General features: G+C 39.9%; 1 protein-coding gene across 4 annotated transcripts in view; it reads left to right on the forward strand.

The window, feature by feature from the left end:
• fam110b (family with sequence similarity 110 member B) overlaps nucleotides 1–18222 on the forward strand; it is a 43198-nt gene that overhangs the window by 20707 nt on the left and 4269 nt on the right. The window contains exons 2-3 of one of the 4 annotated variants that reach the window (XM_042109678.1): nucleotides 15130–15193; nucleotides 16382–16538. The exons of 2 other annotated variants lie outside the window; for them this stretch is intronic. The gene's annotated coding sequence lies outside the window, so the exon portion shown is untranslated. The remainder of the gene's footprint in view (nucleotides 1–15129; nucleotides 15194–16381; nucleotides 16539–18222) is intronic. One more of the 4 variants, XM_042109660.1, reaches the window with a different exon arrangement.

Raw genomic sequence — 18222 nt, forward strand, 5'->3', positions numbered from 1 at the left:
TTCCTGTGTCGCGGACTTGTCATCACCAGCTGGTGAATTTGACAGCTTTTGAAATTACCCCTGGGCAAAGCATGTGAAGGAGGCATGGGGTAAACATACCCATTAAGCCCAGGCACCATTTAAGCCCACTTGCAACTTTGAAGTTTTTTTAAAGGGGGCTGTCTTGTGCTATTCATTATTTTATCCAATCTAACAATTTCTTAGTAATTACGGCGTTACTTTTTTCAGTAACAAGTAATCTAATTGATTACTTACATAATGAGTAACCTGACTCCGCCAGATGGATTGCTTCGTATTTGCTCCGCATATCCATCTGGGAACTTTCTGTTGGAGAACATTTGGGAAGGAGCGAAAATATTGGTTAGCTGATTGGATAAACCATCTATGTTGGTGATAGACAGGCCAAATCAACCAATCAGATCAAGGAAGCGTTCTTCTAATGCCATCTTTTAACATACAAGTTAGGTAAGTAGCTAACGTTAACATTTTTAAACTTACCATTTGTATGTGACCATGAACCTCATCAACGACAATCCCCACCAAGTTTTCATGGTAGGCTACACTTCTGAAGAAATTCCTTACCAAACCAAACACTAACTGGAATTGGCCGTGGAGGATGTCTGTGTTCTTCATTCCTCCCAGCTAGATTGCAGAGACTCCTAGCTTCCCCAGGAGTACTCGAATGTTCAGATAAAACTTCAGCGATAGCTATGCTCATCTCATCCATGGACGTCGCCATGTTGTTTAGATTGAACAGTAGCTTCTCGTTGCGTCACACCTAAACCCGTCTCAAAACCAACACTGATTGGACGTTCGTTTGGCTTACTGCTCCAAATTTTCTCTATCGGAGAGATGCCAGACTGATCTGCGAGTGAAAATCTGAAGCTCGCGAGATCAGGATGGTCTCACAAGGCTACGTTATGAGTGCCTTGGTCCTGAAAACACAGAATAATATACCAGGACCTGCAGCCCAATTCACTCTGGGGCACTGCTGTAATGCACTGTAATGTAATGAGGCTGCAGAGTTTGGTCAATAAAAAAAGCATCATTCTTGTTATAGGCTAAGGCGTGCTGTCATGTTTTCCACTGTTTCGAACAAAATGTGAGGAGTGCTGTATAATTTAGACTGAAAAATTCCTGCAGGGTACTCACTCAGAGTACAGGGGATTAGGAGTAATTAAGCATTGGGCTGCAGAGGATCTTGGTCAGACCGGCAGATTAAAGCTGACCCAAATCCTCTGACCTTGGTTGGCAACGACATGGGGCCCCAAAAATGTATTATTTTTGGGTGTTGTCTGATTATTCTTTTCATTGTAGGTGAAACCAATGTAATACAGCCTCAATGATTACTTGGAAATTGCAGTGTCATTATTATGCCCATTTGAAATGGTGGTGAAATATAGATTAATATTGCACACTGAAAAGTTGCAAATGAGTTTATTAACACTCAGTGTGTTTACATGATACTGGAAAAAGCTAATTATTGTGTTAGTCCAACCGAAGCCAAAGTTTTGAAATGCATGTGAACATATTAGCTCGGCTGAAATCGGAGGGAATCGAAGCTCTTTCGGTTGGACTAACACACCTAGATTCGAAATTATCAGTTGTTGTTTCTAGCCTATTTGAATTGATGCTTCTGTTTTTTGTTCTCGGGAATAATACAAAAACCTATATAGCAAACATATTTAATTACGAAAAGAAACTATAGAAGTCTGTGATGAATATGGCATTTCACGTTTAACCACTTGGTGTCAGGCAAATGTTAAAAGTCAGCCTAATGTTACTTGTTGGTTAGCCTAATATTAATGTTACATTGTTGTTGGTTAGGTAGGTAAGGTAACTTTAGCACATTTTATTGCACAGAGTGCAGCACAAAGCGCTCCTAACACAAACAGCATAGACGGAATGGTGAAGTCGCCAGCGTACCTGTTGTGTAATAAGTGTGGTAGGCTACATAAAACACACATAACACACAGATACATAACGTACCAACAATTAATAAAGTCCATGGTCAATGGTGACTCGAACGGCAGCAGCGCATAAGATTTATAGTGGTCGCCATACAGTGTCGGAAGCACAGATCAGTCCTCCACAAATTCTCCAGGCAGACGCCGAAAAAGCCAGGCTGCAGACCAGCAGCCCAGTGAACAGTGGGACACAAAGCAGCGGCAGCATCGCTGGCCGCCATTACAGCTCCGGAAGGGGGTCTGAAGTCGCAAGCTATCTCCCGACAAGTAGCTCACTGGACCCGAGAAGGATGTCTCAAGGCAGATATCAATATTATATTCTAATTCTCCGGTAGGTTATTGGAATGTTAATTAATAAAATTACCGTAGTAGCTTTATTTGCCACCATGGCTGGCAGGGTAGATTTCACATACAGTAATGTAATGTTGATACAGTAGGCAAATGTGCTGATTACAAAACAAAAGTACAACATTTTCTTTCAATAAAGACATAGAATCAAATACTGAATTGTGTTTTAATGTTGCCACATACAATTATTGTTTTCTCTACATTTTCGAGGAGGCGTTGTCTCCCTACTGTACTCAAGTCTGTAGGTGGAGCAACAAATAATTGTTCTGTAAGTCAGAGTCCATTACTTACATTTATTTACTTAAGGGTCATTCCAATATCGGGGTATCATATACATAGTACCTCTCAGATTTTGCTGAAAAGCTGTGAAAATATGCCTTATGTTACCAAACAAGGGAATCTGAAGTTTCAGGTCAATATCACGGTTTGCCTTTTTTCAGTAACAAGTAATCTAATTGATTACTTACGTGGCGTCCATCTGAATTTTGGGTGCCACGGCCCTAATTGACACATTGGAATTTCACATTTCATTTTTTGGCATTTTTGGAAGCCCATAACTTCTGTTCTAATCGTGGTAGAAGGCTGGTGTGGTAGTTCATTGTAGCCTGTACTACACAATTCTGCAGGCAGAATCAACATTCCTTACTTCCTGATTCAGGTATGCTACACAATTCAGTAAATGTCCACTATTTTCATGCTTTATCATCACTAAATTCTCCCTGATCTACATTCCACACTTCTGGAAAAAATGTCCAAAATGGTGCATTATGAAGAATAAAATTCATATTGTGGAGCTTCATAGTCAAAAGTTTTATTTCTTTAAAAGAAAGAACAAATATGTATCTTTATCTGGTATAAATCCCATTAGGATCATCAAGTGCCTACATGGTAATTTGGGGGTCCAAATATGGGGTTCCTTTATAAGACATAGGAATATGGATAGGAGGGAGCATGAAGTGTGCATTGATGCTGCCTTCAAAAACGACCGTTCAGGAAATCTAAGATATCTTAGAAGGCAGCAAAAATATTTTTTCCAGTTTCGAACTGCACTTGCTGCCTCGCTCCCCAGTTGTATATCTTAAAAGGCAGCAGTTTTTCCCGTTTCGAACAGCCTATGACTGATAGCCACTGTAGGTAATGAATGGTTTCAGCAGTCTCTGTAGCTCCTCTATCCTGAGTCGGTCAGGGGTTAGTTCAATGCTTTGTCCCTGAGGGCTAGTTGGTGCTTTGATTTTTTGGCACGCACATCAGTGAACAGATTAACATTTTCTGTCAAATGGCTACAAAGGGTTACCACTTGGATTGAAAAGCATTATAGTTTTCTCTCACATCTTGTATCTTAGAAATTCATGATAATAATACAATTTAATGTCATTTGATGCTATAAAGATCTAGCAACCACAAAATTGTGAAATGTTGGGCAACACATCCTTAATAACTGTAACTTCCAGAACAATTAAAATACATTTCATATTGTTGTTTTATAGTATTACTTAATGTTAATTTAGTGAGATTAATGTAGTTTATTCATAACTTGACATACAGTATTAAGGTCAGCGATCACTTCAGATTGACTGCTGATCTCACAGTGCTCAGTATTATGATTTAATAAAAGGCTGATTTACAATAGGCATTATCCATTACATGTTTCTAATATATATTTTATACAATAATTATAATTTAGGTGATATTTGCTAGTACGGAAGTGTATTGTTTGCTAACCAAAGGGTCTGACGTGGTTTGACCTGTGGTTTAAGCGGTCCATCAGACTGTATTAGGCTAATGGAATTTGACAGAGGTTTCACCCCTGTGTACTGCTTTCTTGGTCTACTTACCCTGATGGTCGTATGGAGCAGGGTTGTGGGACTCCATTCTGGTGCCTTGGAATGTTGGACTGGCATTGCAATGAAGCGTGTCAAACAATGTGTACTGTGATCTTGTGTTTCCTCATACGACAGCTCTGGAAATGTGTTGTCACTGTGTGGAACTCAAGAGATGCCTCTTCACGTAAGTCTTTGGTTTTAATGCTAGGAGAGTGTCAAACTTGTCTCCCTAGTGCCATAGCTCATAGGTTCACCATACTTAGTGTCTAAGTACCTAGTGCCTCAAATTTACCTTTTAAATTAGAGGAAAACAGCCTGTTTTGACCATAATAGACAGTACATACGAGCCTTCTCAACAAGTAGACTGCTGGTCCACGGAGTCACGAATTAAATGTATTAAATTAAATTCACACTTTGAATTATCAATGTTTTTTTGGCCCATATCGGTTTCCTTTTTTGTTACTTGTATGGTGTTTATGTGTTGTACATTGTGTGTTTTAAATGCTGCCTTTCTTGGCCAGGGCTTACTTTAGTGATGCCACTAACGACTAATCTTTTGACTAATTTTTCGATTAGTCGACTAATCTAAACGACTAATTTTTTTTTTAAAAATCAAGTGTTTATTATTTCGTTGTGTCCATTTTATTTTTAACTCAACTGAAGGGAAAACATAAAATATAGATCACCCTACTTTTGTTAGAAGCGTATTAAGTGAACTGTTCAAAAACGTTATGTGTAAAAAAATTAAAAAAATCACCCATTTAAAATGATGCCATCAGATCTAATGTCAGACCTTTGATATACTTTATTTGTATGCCAGTGTTGACATGGACATAGATAATGTTCAATGTTTGTCAAACTTCTTTGACCTGAGGGCCGATCATGGCACCTACATGAACCCACCCCCCATCAAATTATCATTATATCACATCACAATTATAATTGTTATGCTATATTGTTATACATGCACTTCAAAGCAGCCAATGTTTAAAGTGCAAAAACTTTGTGAAAACAGAGGACTGCTTTACTAATGTAAAATACAATAGTTGCATTGCTTTTGCATGGTTGCATGATAAATACTTCTCAAAACAACAGCAATTATATGGGTGCCATTGTTTTGGGATGTTTCCCTCATTCAAGCATCATACACTGGTAGGCAAATGGAAAGAATATTGACATATTTAATTATGCCACAATAGCTTTTGGCCATGTTATGCAAATTTGACTATACAATACAATGCTAGATAGTGTATTAGTCTGCTCTGTTTTTATGGAAGTTGCATAAATCCACATCGTTCTATTAAATGTTGTTTCATAATTAAATAACCTTCCAATAGGTGAATCGGAGCTTTGCTACCAACGTTATCGAGTGGTTTCAGTTTCGCTCACGCACACGCATGCATTGAATGAACGCTCATAATTTCATCAATTACATCAATTGCGCAGCAAATTATCAGACGAAGCCCCGGGAATAATTTCACTCCACCAGCAGTGTCCACGTTGCGGCCGGTGCTCGTCCGCGGCCCAAAGTTTGAGAAACGATAGTCTAGCCAACTTTGAAAGGCGACAGGAGTTAAGGACTTTGCAAATGTCAGCATGTACAAAACAAGTAGGCTACAGGCACTTTGTGCGTCTTAAAACATAGGTTATTCTACCTCACTTTATCAGTTGGCTTGAAAGCTAAAAAAAATATGCGTCATGACTTATTGAACATGGGAAATAACGCACACCTTGATTGTTGAGGTCATGGGCAGCGGCATATTCATTTTAACATTTTTTTTTTGTATGAATGAATAAATGACACGCCGTTGCGTTGTCAACGTGAGCCACTCTCTTCACTTCATTTATTGCAATTTCCACAATACTATATTAGTCAGAGTCTAGACTAGCGTACTAGCTTAGCTCCCCCGCTTAACTGCCTAATAATGAATCGCGCTGAAAGCAGGCAGGCACACAGCTTTGCTACATGCGTTTCCACTTGCGACCTTAGTAGGGTTTAAAACATGACTGCCAAAGTCTAAGTAGCCTGTTTAACATCCAAAGACAGTCGTCTTTTTCAAGCGTTAATAACATACAGTGAGCCATTTGAGACGGGAGACCAAAAATAAATAGGTGGTCAATAGTAAAACGACTCTTCGACTAAAAAAATTGCCGTTGTCTAATTTTCATGGTCGATTAAGTCGACTAATCGCGGCAGCACTAGCTTACTTGGAAAAGAGGCTATTTTATCAATGTGACTACCCTGGTTAAATAAATTATACATTTTTTTTAATGGAAATCGCGACACTTGTTGTAGGCCCAACAGTGCTAAATATCGTAGCAAATAGCCTATGGCAGGGGTCTCAAACTCAAATGAGCTGGGGGCCAATTCTGCCAACGTCATCTGATTGGAGGGCCGGCTATTTCTGAAAATGCAATGTTCTTTTTTTCAAATACCACACAAAACTGCAAACAGAAAGTGCAAGTGTTTTTATCTAGTTTTAGACACCTGTGCTAGCAACCTTAGCTTATAAATAAAATAATGATAAAATAAATATTAATACAAATGATAAAATAAATGAAAAACATAAAAACAGGTATGTGTGTGTGTTTCACACCAAATAAAAATATTTCCTCTCATAACTTTTTTAAACCTGGCAAACTACAGTAGGCATCAGGGTTAAGAAAGCAACACCATTGGATTTTTATATCAAAATTTAAAAGGCCATGGCTTGAAAGTGGTCAGAGATAAAGTTATACTGTAAATGTAAAAATCTTTGAGTAAAACAAAAGTTTATGAAGGGGGTAAATTTACCCATCTAATTTGTCACTGGATGGCAAGCACCTCAAATTATGCACCTTTCAGTAAATACTGGATGAACATATTTAAGCAGGTTTACTTTCCTTTTTTCATATTAACCACATAACAAATTAACAGAAAAACACCTAAGATGTATCAACACCTAAGATGTTGTGGTTTAGTAATAGATTACTACAATATAGGCCTACAATAAAGTATTCTGGTCAAACAGTAACGGGTAATCTGCAGTAGCCAGAAGTTCGCATCATATTGCGGGTGACTTTGTAGTTCTTTAGAGCCCTATTTCTACTAGCCCTGCTGTCTGTACCACATCCATTACGGACACTATCATCACGATTACCACTGCAACCTCCAAGCTATGTTGGGCAGAGGGTCGAAACAAGCATGGTATGCTTAGTGGACACCGTTGTATACACGCACCTCCATTCACAGACGCACCGTGACTATCACTGTCATAGACGATCGATCATAATCTCCAAAAGGATATTCTCCTTCAGAATTAGAATAGGTGAATAACATAGCTTACCTAAGACTTCATCACACGTGAACGTTTTTCAACATTTGGTGTAGGCCTATTTCTGCTTCAATTTCTGCAACACTATGGCCTGCATCGCTTCCGCGTCATTACAAATGCACGTCTTTGTGTTTCTCGCATGTAATACAAGTATTTCCTGAAAACTTTTGGGTTTGAATCAAGCTCTGGATGTCTTGCACATAGTGGAGCAGAGTAGGCCTACAAATGAGATTTGGCACCGTACCTGGATCTATCGTCTATTTTAATCACTATCGTTGTTTGTCGCAATTAATAGCCTCAAGGGCCGGATTACATTATTATTTTGTCATACGTCGCGGGCCGGATTTGGCCCGCGGGCCGGGTGTTTGAGACCCCTGGCCTATGGCGATGGCAGCTTTAAAAACATTTATTTTACTCGTCATGTTAGAGTGAACACATAATGTGGGATGTTGCGCAAAGAAATGATTTTGGGAGATAAACTGCATCTCTGTTAACCATAAGCATAAGTTTTGCTAACATCTCCATTGTTAACGTGAAATGTCTCCATGCAGGGTAGCTTAGTATCAAGCAGTGAAGTTATAACCTTATGCAGGTAGCCAATGTTCACGTCACCTCGCTTTCTCTGTTTTCTGCCCTTCACAAACTGTTAAAATTGTGTATTTAACAGCCAGAATTTCAATATTTCCCTGGGGGAGAAACCCACAAACCCCTGCTATATCATCCACATCCCCTCTCGCAAAATACAACCAGCGTCCCTACCACCCGTCCGAACCGGTCAGAAATATGACAACTGTTGTTTGGTCCGTGTAATGAAAAAGGTTGGAAACCCCTGGTTTTGGATACTGTGATAGATCTGTCACGACTGTGCTTCTGACAGATAGCTTATTTGCCTAAACAATGAGCTGACAGTTTAATTTATAGTACAGTGTCTTGTTCCTGTATGTTACATGCTGTGTAGAATTCTTCCAATCCTGTTCTGTAATTTTATGTTTCCTTAGTGATGTTTACATATTGCTATAGCCTACTATGGCTTCCTGTCTCCTAAGCTATACTATAGGCTACTCTTCCTGGTACATAGAGACCGTGCCCACAGAATTCGTCTAGCTCTGACAGTTTTCATATGTAAGGATAATAATGAATGTCAACGAGCTTGTGCGCTATGCATGAATAGAACTTCAACAATGCATTTTACCCAAGAACCTAGTGGACAAAATTGAGTTGAGGATTCAGTGCATGTGGGTCGTTGGACAAACTGTCTGCAGCCCCCATCCACTGAATTCAAGCCACAGTACAATGTGAAGACAGTAAAGCATGGTGGTGCACAATTCGTGTTATGGGGATGTTTCTCATACTGTGGTGTTGGTCCTATTTATCGCACACCAGAGATCATGGATCATTTTCAATACATCAAAATATTTGAAGGTCATGCTGTATTATGCTGAAGAGGGAATGCCCTTGAAATGGCTGTTTCAACAAGACAATGACCCAAAACACACCAGTAAGCGAGCAAAGTCTTGGTTTCAGACTAACAAGATTGACATTATGGAGTGGCCAGCCCGATCCCCAGACCTCAAATCTTATAGAAAACTTGTGGGGTGACATCAAAAATGCTGTTTCTGAGGCAAAACCCAGAAATGCAGAGGAATTGTGGAATGTAGTTCAATCGTCCTGGGCTGGAATACCTGTTCACAGGTGCCAGTAGTTGGTCGACTCCATGCAACACAGATGTGAAGCAATTCTCAGAAATAATGGTAATGCAACTAGATATTAGTGCAGTGATTCAAAGTGAAGCAAAATCTTGAGACATTGTTCAGTTTATACAGTAAATGCAGAGTTTGTAACGAAAAATGCAAACACTGCTATTTTTTGAACAGCCTAACACAGGGGTGTCAAACTCATATTAGGTAGTGGGCCGCATTTGTTGGAATGAGACCTTGTGGTCTTTGTCATGTATATTATCATTTTCTGCATGGGTATCGGAGTGTTATTTGATGATATCACTTATGAGCAAACAAGTACAAATAATGCACTGCTGTCATATTCTGCTCTTTCTCTCTTGTAATGCCCTCGGCTACTTCCATGTTTTTCCGCTTCTTCCTTCCTGAGGATGGTTTGTAGTGCTGGGTTATCAATGTATCATATCATAGAGATATTGCTTAGCCTATTACACATTGTTGAAGACAACTGGATGTGATCATTTTTTCTAATTTTCCCTTCCTACCTAAAACATCTGGGGGGGCCGTATGAAACCTGCTGGCGGGCCTGATCCGGCCCCCGGGCCTTATGTTTGACACCCCTGGCCTAACATTTCTTTTTCTTCACTTTCTGTAAAGGTATTCCCAATGGTTCCCAATGCATTGATATGGAATTAACAGCTACTGTATTCTAAGGATTTTGAGCTTTATTCATTTTTTTAAAACACACTGCTATTATTCTAAACATAACTGTATTTGCGCAGCATGGTCACGAGGCTAAGCGGACTTGATAGCAATTTAGCCCGCCATTTTCTATGCAATGCTTCTGTGTGGCAACAGCAATCCTTAATGTTTTGTTAAATGCACATGCAGAAGAGGGGCAGCGGCGCAGCGGGTTCGTTACGAGATAGCCTTTCCTTTCCCCGCTCTGAGTTAATTAATTGCTATTAATTTAAATAGTACAACATAGAACATTTAATGTGTGGTGGCCGGTTTTAATTTAATTGATGGTTGATCTTTCATTGATGGTTGATTTTTTTTTTTTTTTAATTTCCTTAACAGTTTTCCTAACTAAAGTGGGACTTTTCAGCATTTATTTGTGCATTGGCAACTATTACACTTGAGAATGTGTGATAATGCCCAGTTTAGTTATAAGGGTTAACCTTATTCATATTAAACAAATCCAAGGCTTGCTGGAAGCCTCTACATTGAGCAGCACAAGGTGAGGCACTGTGGGTGGGTGTGGGACTGCCAGGAAGCTCAGTTATAAATAGTCTTTCATACTGAGTTGCACTGAGGGATGCTGGCATTGCTCAGAAACTTCTCTTTAGAACGGTGCCCATCAGAATTTAGGCTCTATTTGGAGAAAGATTGTAATTGGGGGCCAAGCAGTGAAGCTGCGAAGCCCCATTGTGTTTCTACGTTTTCCTATTATTGGGGACCAAGCAGCGAGGCTGCATAGGCACCCATGGTGTTTGTACATAATCCTATTGCGCTTCTGCCATGGGAGTCTATGACCGCCCATAGAACCGTCTGGTAAAAGGTTGTGAAATTTGACACACTGATTGAGGACAGTCCCATGGTTAATTTCACCAAGTTTTGTGTCGGCACCTCAAGTGCTCTAGCGGCACCAACAGGCCAAAGTTGGACGTGCATTCATGCACGTAATTTTTGACCTGTTGGCCTGATTTTCAAAAATGAGAGATCGTTGTAATCCTTGGACGAAGCTGAGTTCAACACACCCTATGACGTCGATTTCCGCCATGATGGATTTTCCGGCATATTGGATTTTAGCAAAAGTGAAACTAGATTTTCACAGGTCACAAATTTTGTCCGATCAACACCAAACTTGACACACATGATCTTCAGACCAAGCCTCACAACAGTCATGCTTTTTGTCTCTAAAACCTTCTGCCTGTTCAATAGAAATTGGCGGTAAAGCCACCAAACAGGAAGTGAGCTCTTATCTCAGCAACCCTTCCATGTATAAAAAAAACAAACTTATTACATGCACTCATGCAGAAAGGCTAGGCAATCAAGGACATGGGTAGATGGAGGAGAAATCAAAAATAATAAATAAAAAGTTCTATGGAGATGTGCAAAAGTTGGAGAAAGTCAGATATGTGTACGTGTGTGTGTGTGTGTGTGTGTTTTGACGTGTGATGAAATAAGAAAATAAATAAAAGGTCTATAGCATAGGGTGAGGGATGTAAAAGTGCTAAAAGTCTTGTAGGTGTGTGTGTGTGTGGGGGGGGGGGGGGTCATGAGTGCTGAGGAGTGAATGAGTGCAAAGTCAGTATAGTGTGAGTTCAGATTTCGGATGGCCTGGGGATAAAAACTTCTCCCGAGTCTCTCAGTTCTGGCTTTGTAACTAGATAGATAGATAGACAGATAGATAGATACTTTATTGATCCCCAGGGGAAATTCAACAAAGACTACATAGGCGTCTTCTTGATTTCAGCGGTAGGAATAATCCATTGTTAGGATGAGAAGAGTCCTTCAGAATCTTTTGGGCTCTTAGGAGTACTCTTCTGGAATAGATATCTTGTAGAGCAGGGAGTTGAGTTCTTATAGTACGTTCAGCTGAGCGCACTACTCTCTGCAGAGTACTACAATCTCTAACTGTGGAGTTCCCATACCAGGTGATGATGCTACCAGTTAGAACACTCTCAACCGCTGAAGTGTAGAAGGCCTTCGTGATGGATGTAGAAACTTTGAATTTCCTTAGCTGACGAAGGAAGTAGAGTCGTTGTCTGGACTTCTTCAGAACATATTGAGTGTTAACAGTCCATGTTAGGTCTTCAGTAATGTGGACACCAAGGTATTTAAAACTTGTGACTCTCTCTACAGGTTGCCCGCTGATCATTAGTGGGGTGTAACTGTAGTTCTGCTGCTGCCTTCTGTAATCCACTACCATTTCCTTGGTTTTATTGATATTCAGTGTCAAGCTGTTAGATTGACACCACTGTGCCACCTCATCAACCTGATCCAAGTAGAGCTGTTCATTGTTGTTACTAATCAGGCCCAAGATCACTGTGTCATCTGCAAACTTGATGATGGAGGTATGACTACTGTTGGCTTTGCAGTCATGTGTGTAGATGTTGTACAGCAGTGGACTCAAAACACAGCCTTGTAACCACTGTAACCAGTGCTGATGGTTAATGAGTCAGATGTCTACCACTAGACATTCAGGGGCGCTGTAATTAGCAAAAATACATTTTGGCCTATAGCTGTTTATGTGTTTGGAATTTAAACTTAATAGTGGTGTCTGGTAATACTGTGGGAGGTCCTTGTGATATCAACGTAATTGATTCGGCCGCCATATTGGATTTAATCACTAAAAAGTTTTAGCAGGTCACAAATTTCATCTGATCTTCACCAAACTTGACACACGTGATCTTCAGACCAAGCCTCACAAAAGTTGTGCTTTTTGTAGCCATATCTAAAACCGTTCACCTGTAACAGCCAATTTCCGCCATGATGGATTTTCCGCCATATTGGATTTTATCAAAAGTGAAACTAATTTTTCTCAGGTCACAAATTTTGTCCGATCGTCACCAAACTTGACACACAATATCTTCAGACCATGCCTAACACATGCATTACTTTCTGGAGCCATTTTCAAAAGTGTTCACCCATGACCGCCAATCGAGGTCATATCTTTCATGTATTATAACCAAACTTATTACATACACTCATTACCTCATTAGGATGCTCAAACATGTTGGTGACCTCTGACCCTGGGCACTGCAATTACCAAAACTGCATTTTGGCCTGTTGATGTGTTTGGAATTAAAATGTACTGGTGGTGTCTGGTAATACTGTGGGAGGTCCTTAGGCTGACACATGCACACTTGTGACATCAACTTAATTGATTCGACAGCCATATTTGATTTAATCCAAAACACTAAAAAGTTTTCACAAGTCACAAATTTCATCTGATCTTCATCTGCACACCCATTACTCTCGTTTGAATTACTCGCAGACCCGTGATCGAATAGATATGCCACACATATCAAATGAAAGAGGAGACACAGAGTTATCATTTGTACATTGTACATTTTACATTTATACATCCTTCTGGGTTATAAAACAGACGAAGTGACAGCAAAATAATAACTTCATATAGCTGGACTTACCCCACGTTTTTGTCTGTTTTTGTGTGTTTCTCTATGGCAAAGCATTCACAATCCGGTTTTGAGATCCTAGTAAATTCCTGCATGGCATCCAATTCAAGGCTCACATTAGCCTGGGTGTTCCCATGCTGCCTTGCGCGCGATTTGATTCACGCTGCTAAGGCAGCCTGGAGACCATGGAGCAAATTTTCGCCTGAGATAGGGAACCACAGAACAGGGGGGAAAGCAAGACGATGATGAGCTATGCACAGACGCATTTGATAGACATCCGTGGCACCCAATAAACGGATCTGGGCATTTTTTTCAAATACGAGAAAATGAACGTTTGGTTCCCAGACCACGTCTCATTGAGAAGTGGTGGCGCTAGCCAGGCTAGGCTCACATTGCATCCCAATTTGTTCAACAAAGAAACACCTTTTTTGCCTTTACTTTGTTCATGGCAATGCAGTAAAAAGTTGTTGTAGAGAATCATTATGAGTGGTCAAGTCAGGGGTCAAGTCAGGTCAGATCAGTTCGTGTCACAGATATGGAGCGCAGAAAGGTCACTTTTCATCACTAAATAAAAAAAAATGCCATTTATTTCTGTAAGGCGCACACCATATATGTCTGTAAATTGCTCAGCCCCAGAGAATCCCTCCACCATGGCAATGATATTGCCAGATTCAGGACAGTTTGCTCTACACACACATGTAAGGCAAGTCGAGCTGCCATCTTGCAGTGGTGAGATAAAATATAAGAATTTTTATAATACGCTTTTTGTATTTTTATTATTTAAAAATCAAAATGAAATCAAGGCAAGTATTAATACATGGAATTGTGGCATGAGGCTTGGGTAGCCTAGTTTTTTTTTTTTTTTTTTTTTCTATCTAGTGTATGGCACTTACAATGACCAGGATAAATCCTTTTAACTAAAGATAGTGAAAATGCCCTTAAAACAGTCTAGGGTTCTAAGGGTTAAGCTCTGATCCTGGATGAATTTAGCCTTGACTTGGTTTCATAAAAGAGTTGGCATATGGGGATTTATTCTCTGCACCTAGCCTGGTCCCGACCAGGCTAACAGACAGGCGTAGTTAATTCTAATAGTAATTACTGTCAGACACCAAACAGGACGAGGACCACAAAAGCGTCACGTTCAAAAGTTTATTTAAGGGTTGGGGGTTAAGGGGGTTTCAGGGGTTCCGGGGGGGGTACAGGAGTTCCAAGAGTGTGTGTGTTCCCCCAGTAGCCGAACAGCGATGGCAGGAGCTGGATGATCCGGGAAGTCCTGGGGGAAACACCCACACAACAGCAATTGAAACGAAGCAGCAGTACAGTCAAGGACTAGGCGGTATTCGTAGAAGAGGGACGGAAGGCAGGTCAAGATTACCGGGGCTGGAGAACACAGAAGTAGTCGAGCGGGTCCGGGATCACAGGCAAAGAGTCAGAGGCGTTTTCCAAAACAGGCAGGTAACTGGTGCTGGTTGCAGACGATCTGACAAGTGTGGACTGAAAAGCAAGGCTTTATATACAGGGCATGATGAGTGGTGAATGCAGTGCAGCTGGTAGGTAACGAGGGTGAGGCAGAGCAGAGCAGGAACAGGTGGAGGTCATCAGACTTCAATCAGTGTGTGTTACCAGGCAGAGAGAGAGCTCATGACAATTATGTTGTCTTATTGGTTCAGATAGTCATTCAAATCAGACCTCCGTGTGAATTTTTAAGGAGCTATATTCCATTTATAAAGTATTTAATACATGTATTTCCTTGCAAAACACAACAGATTGTCTGCCTACTACCATATGGTTATTATTTTAATTGTGATAGCCTTATAATTATTAACATACTCGTTGTTTGCTTCTTTTGTTGATAGACATTTGATGAATAGCCTACTGTAAGCTTAGTAGTCGATCGGAAATGGAGGAGCAATTTTTCAGGTAAAGGTGTTTTCAACGAATTCGGTTATAAAGCCAATATAAAGGTATACAGAGTTGTACATGTGCATCTTTGCAGTGGCAAGTGCTTTCTTGATGACGTTGCGTGCCGAAATAAGGAAGCAATCACACGTGGGTGCATACGTACATTGGCATTCAGTTGGTCTACCACACCTACTCCTGCTCTTTTACAGAAATAGCCATGAATCCCCATTCAAAAAAGGAAAACTTTACTTCATTGTTGGTGTATCAAAAGCGGTTGTTCACTTTGTGTGAATGACGCTATTTTCGGCCATTTTTTTTATTCTAACCGTGGGCTCTTTGGAGCAGAAACGAGAACGCGCACACACCCTGAATTACTTACACCTGGCTTGACATAGTCGCTCCTACTCATCCTGGATTGGTGTTAGTGAAATGAGTTGAGCTAGGATGACCAGACAGCGCTATGTCAAACCTCGCTTTATCACTTATCTTGGATGTGTTAATTCTGCCTTTGTGAAATACCCCTCTGGTATTGTTCTTCTACAGTATGGGTGTGGACATGAAGTTCCAGAAATATTACAGAAGTTCTATTCTGTCTTTTGTAGGCATTATGGCTTGTGCCTGGTCAATGAGGCTAGCCCCTCATAAAATGACCACGACACAAGGGCCCTGAATCAAGAGACACCTGAATCAGTCATTTCCACAGGTTTTCTGACTAGCTTTACCACTAGCTTTTAGTGTAATCTCTCTCTGGAATACTGTTCTCTAGTTCTATCTTACTGATTATTTAGTCAAGATAAAGAAGTGATAAAGAAGGAAGGCTCTATTGCACAAATAAACATCACAGCCATGTCCCCGCTCATTGATATGTTATGCAATCTTGCAGTTGCCATAACTGCACAGGGCAGTATATAGAACTGAAAATTCTGTGAACTCCTGGTGAGAACACAAAGGCCACACTGTGTCATACAAAATCTGACTGCAATTGAGGTCAATTTGATCAGTAAACACTGTTTTGGTTGTTTTTATCTGATCCAATTAGATACTCTGACTTGCCTTTGATTGTTTTTACCAGACAAGGCTGTTTTTTTATCAGAGTGAAGGAAAAAGTCACAAAAGTCCTGTGCACAAAGTGTCACTGTCCACTTTTGTGAGTTTGTGTGAAGGCATAGCTTGCCCTCTCTGAATATATTTATTTTTCTTCTGCAGGCATCACCCCTACTGATAGCCTCCAGCAGCTTGATGAGAAAGGGGGATTAGAGGGAAGTAACTTTGAATTATCTAAAGCATGAGTACTTCAACTATCTCACTTAAAACATTTCAACAGCAGATCAGTGCTTGAGGAACAGCTCACATTTTGCTACAGGTATGAATCCATGTCTCAAATCAACCTACCTATCCTTCGATTGCAGGTAAAATAATTTAGCCTAACTGTCCAGTAGGTTGGCTCAAATTGTAACAAGCACCTGCAGATACACACGCACACACATACAGGTGGTTGGTTTTGCACATCATGAAGCCATGAGCTGTTCTCCCTGAGATCTTGTCTCTGCTGTGGTTTAAAATGGCTGATTTAATTACAATATCTCACTTTCTCACAAACGCAAATGCACACACTCATTTGTATCCATATGATGTCCACTCATGCTGACACAATACAGAATTCAGTATGTTTATCCTTACTCCAGACCATTTAAAAACAGGTAATCAGACCCAAATATGCACAACAGAGTAGTTATCACTTTAATGCTGTCTCCATGCCTTTTGGTGTTCGTGGAAGTAGAATCTTTATTTAATTTAAGACGGGTTTAGAAAAGCCTACTCTCAGTGTGTGTGGTGTATTTCAAATAACCAGGTGCTTCTGTTGTGCAATACCCTGTGTTTCATTTCTCACAAACTTTCTCTTTGTTTTTTTGTGCCATGTGACTTTGTGACCATGTGTTTTGAGTTAAATGGGGAAATGTCTGAAGATGCCAACATGGTTTGTCTAGTAAAGTGTAGTCTCTGACTAATCTCTCATCTGATTTGGAATTAGATTTAGGTGTATTTTCACACCTATTTATTTTCCCCAGCGATAAATAAACAAATATGGAATGCAGCTGATGCTGTGAGATAATGCCTAAGTTATTTAAATCTTCAAAACATAGGAAAGATTATGCTGTACATAGTGATACGTTCTCAAAGTATAACAGCTGACAACAGAAATGCTCTGAAACAAACAATATTTTGTCTTTCAAGGTGTGAGTGCAGTGTAGTCTTACACAATCCAGTTAGGTCATGTTTATTTTTAGAATAAAACAATATCCGTTCAATATCCCTAAACATGGCATTGGTTTGATAAAATTGTCAATACGTTTGGAAATGTAGGTAAATGTAGCCATCTTTTAAAAAGGCAGGCTTCCAAATGATGTTCATACCATTCTGTCTCAAATTTCAAGTAGTTTGGACTTTTCCTTGTCAAGATACTGGGCATAGTTTCTTTTAAAATTATGAGCTATGACAACAATTGGGTGTGAACGTTATATATTCCATCCCCTGATACTGTTTAACAGGTTTATTTTACAAATATTATCATTGATTGAATGGACATTATTGTTTATTATTGCTTTTTCCCCCTCATTTTCATTGTTTATTTTATTAGGCTATTGATTGAATTGACATTGTTGTCAAATTGCAATTGAGTGCGCATCTAACAGCGGAGACTCCGCGGTGAGACATCCACTCTCCAAGTTTCATTTTTGCTGTTGTTGCGAGCTATGATATGGGAAATACTTTGAATTTCCCTTTTTGTAGGATTAGCTACAGAAATTAATTGATTTTCCTTAGCCTATGCTACACCTTTCCACCAAGTTGTTGAAAATGATAGGCTACCCGTCGCTTTTGCGATGTTGACAACCATGCGTAGTACATGGAAGCATTGATAGCGTGTGCCACTAACGTCTATATATTTATAGAATAAAACTAGACAGGTACCTCAGATTAGTTTTATATCCAATATAGATGTGACGAGGTTATACACAAATATTCCACACACAGTGGGTTTAGCATCT

The sequence above is a fragment of the Alosa sapidissima genome, chromosome 1 (genome assembly GCF_018492685.1).
Source record: "Alosa sapidissima isolate fAloSap1 chromosome 1, fAloSap1.pri, whole genome shotgun sequence".
NCBI classification, from domain to species: Eukaryota; Metazoa; Chordata; class Actinopteri; order Clupeiformes; family Clupeidae; genus Alosa; species Alosa sapidissima.